At 39.9% G+C, this 3519-nt stretch overlaps 1 pseudogene; it reads right to left on the reverse strand.

The window, feature by feature from the left end:
* Positions 1-1326: 1326 nt before the first annotated feature.
* LOC101680367 lies at positions 1327-2224 on the reverse strand (annotated as a pseudogene).
* Positions 2225-3519: the final 1295 nt, after the last annotated feature.

Below are 3519 nucleotides of genomic sequence, written 5' to 3' on the forward strand. Positions count from 1 at the left end.
CAAGGCCTTTATATAAACTGAAGATTTGACAAGCAGTAGCAGACATACATTCTTACTGCAGCACTCTGAACAGACTTATTTAAGCCCCTTTGCCTGTTAAATCCTCCACCTACCATTCTGAAGTGGCCTGCATTTTTCTTTGGTCTTGCCCTACCCTTTGTGACGGGGGCCACTTACTGATTTCACTGGAGGCTCCTGAGAAAGTTGCAAACCAACACAAACTGTGATCTGCTTTACAGATTAAATTTTGGCTTGATTTTTTTTCCATCTGTCAATGATTTTATCAGGCAGTTTCCTCCAAACTAAAGCATGAATATCTAATTTCTTCTTTTTATAATTAGCTATGCAACACTTCAAAGAAAGAATATATGTTTCTCCTAATGATACAAACTAGTTTCTTTTTATTCCCCTTACAAAAGGTGCTGCAACATTTGTGTCTGGTATTTATTTTTCTGTAGCACAGATTTCCAAATGTAAAATAGCTAGGTCAAAGATTATGTGAATTTTAATAGAAATCATCGAATTGCTTTCTGAAAATGTAGCTATTTTATGCTTAGCTATCATAGTTCAGTGTAAAATTGCTGTCTATATCCAGTGGTAACCTTACCAGCATTGCACATAATCATTTTAATGTTTGCTAATCTGATAAATGAAAAGAAGCTTTGCACTGTCATTTTGATTTCATTTACTTGAAAAATTGTGAAGTTGAGCAATTTTTTTGTATTTATATTTTTGGCCATTTGCATTTCCATTTGTGCCAATTGCTCATCCATCCACCCAGTGGTCCATTTCTCTATTATGTGTCATATATATGTACATATATGCTCAGCACTTTCCTACTGAGACACTAACTCATTGGAGTCAGCCATTTTGCAAGTGTTCTCTCACTTTCCATTGTTCAACTTTTAACAAGGTCTATGAAGGCTTTATTTCTTTTTTTATTTCTTTTCAGCATAACAGAATTCATTTTTTGTGCACTACACCCAGTGCTCCATGCAATACATGCCCTCCATAATACCTACCACCTGGCTCTCCCAGCCTCCCACCCCCACCCCTTCAAAATCCTCAGATTGTTGAAGCCTTTATTAATGAACTCTTTCTTTCCCTTATAACATATTTCCCTTATAGTATTTGCTGTTCTAGTCTGGAATAAATGTCATCTCACATATGAAAATACATAAATATTCTGGATTTTCTTCTGGCATACATTACATTTATACCTTTAATATATCTGCAAATTATTTTGTATTCCCCATCACTTAGCAATGAAGACTGAAGAAAAAAATATATAGACTGTCTATAAGTAACCTGGTAACACCCCAGGAATTAAAAAGAACTTATTCTCAGCCCAGCGTTCTTTTTACTACACATTATGAACCAACATCTATGGTACAGCATGGCAGAGCTATGTATTACCAAAACCATTAGAGAATTTTTCCTTTCAAAATTCCTCCTGAATGCATTTTTCACCTCCTTGTTTCTCAGGCTGTAAATGAGGGGGTTCAACATGGGGATTACCACAGTATAAAACAGAGAAATCACTTTATTGATATTCAGGAGGAAGTTGAGCCAGGCCGAACATAGATAAAGAAAAGAGTCCCATACAGGATGGAGACGACTGCCAGGTGAGAAGAGCAAGTGGAGAAAGCTTTCTGCCTCCCTCCAGCAGTCTGGATCTTCAAGATGGCCACCGGATACAAACATAGGAGACCATGATGATCAGGCCACTGAGTATTCCATAAATCCAGCCAAATATAAAAATACAAGCTGAATCATGGAAGTGTCTGCACATGCAAGGGAAAGAAGTGGTGAAATATCACAGAAAAAAATAATTGATGATATTTGAACTACAGAAGGGTAAGAGAAAAGTCAATGTCATGTAAGTCATGCTGCTTATAAAAGCCATGGCATAAGGCCCCATAACCAGCTGCACACAGACCCTCTGGGACATGATGAGTGTGTACAATAAGGGCTTACAGATGGCCATATAACGGTCATATGCCATGGAAGCCAGGAGGAAACATTCAGATACCACAAAGAAACCAGAAAACCACATTTGTGTGGCACAACCCATGAAAGAGATGCCTTTTTTCTCCGCAAAGATATCACACAGCATCTTGGGGGCAATGGAAGAAGAAGAATAAATATCTACAAAGGACAAGTGGCTGAGAAAAAAGTACATAGGAGTGTGGAGTCCTGCATCAGTCCATATGAGAATGATCATTCCTATGTTACCCCCCAGGGTGACAAGATAGACAAAGAGAAGCATGACAAAGAGGACGATCTGATGATGGAGGTGATCTGTGAGGCCCAAGAAAAGAAATTCAGTCACTTATGTCTGGTTCTTATCTTCCATCTGTCAGTTGTAACCTATGTAAGAAATTTAAAAATACATTCTATTTTTAAAATATCAATTGGCATATAGAAAACAGCCTTTTAAAGTTATTACAAGTTATTTTTTTTTTTAATCTGTAGAGGAGGCAGTTATGGAAACAGTGTTGGACTGGTCAACAGTATTTCCAAGGACTAGTTCCTGTGAGTTGTGACCCCCATGTAAACTTGAGTAATTCATACTTGATCTTTTTAGATTCTGTTCTCTTGGCCTTCAAAAGAGCAGTCTAACTATAAAAACTAAAACTCTCTTGGGTTCTAAAATTGTATTTGAAATTAAATGAAGTCTCTGTATTTCATTTTTATCATATGATAGAATAGTAATGCCCACCTAGGAATACAATAACTAGTGATATTGTAAGAAATGATGAAAAATTCAGATCCCGATAATTGACAGTTGGGATGGGGTAAACAGAATAGAAATAAGGCCCTTTCAGTTCCTGTTTTGATGGAGTGGATAGTACCATTCAGATGTCATGAAGACAGCATCCATATCTGTGTATATTAATCTCTTTTCCTTATAAAAGGCTTACAAAGGGAAATGTAAACAAATGTCAGTAGGGTTATTTAGAATGGAGAGGATTCTATCATAACACATAATATTACTATTCATGTTTATAAAGGACTGCCCTGCAAATAAGAGATTGGATATATTTACTTTTTGACCATCAAGAACACACAAGTGGGGGGAGGGGCCGGCTCCCGGCAAGCGGCAGAGCAACGGTGCACAAAATCAGGACTGTTCCGCTGAGGGACATCACTCCATAGGCTAACCGGGGCGAAGCCCACGCGGGGTCAGCATGGCCTCAGGTCCCGCAGGGTCACAGAAGGATTGGGGGTGTCTGAGTGTCGCAGAGCTTGTGGGTATTGGAACGGGATATCCGGCTACAGAGACAGAGCCGACAGTAAGCTCACTGATCGGTGTTACCTTGAACCGGTCGCAGGTTCGGTGAGCTCGGAGCGCGGCCGGAGGTCAGGCAGACGGGAGTAACTGGGCGCTGTTCTCTGAGGGCGCACTGAGGAGTGGGGCCCTGGGCTCTTGGCTCCTCCGGGCCGGAGACCAGGAGGCTGCCATTTGTATTCCCGTCCTCCGGAACTCTACGGAAAGCGCTCAGGGAACAAAAGCTC

Source organism: Mustela putorius, unplaced genomic scaffold, assembly GCF_011764305.1.
Source record: "Mustela putorius furo isolate JIRA1106 unplaced genomic scaffold, ASM1176430v1.1 tig00000127_pilon_pilon_pilon, whole genome shotgun sequence".
In the NCBI taxonomy this organism is placed as follows: Eukaryota; Metazoa; Chordata; class Mammalia; order Carnivora; family Mustelidae; genus Mustela; species Mustela putorius.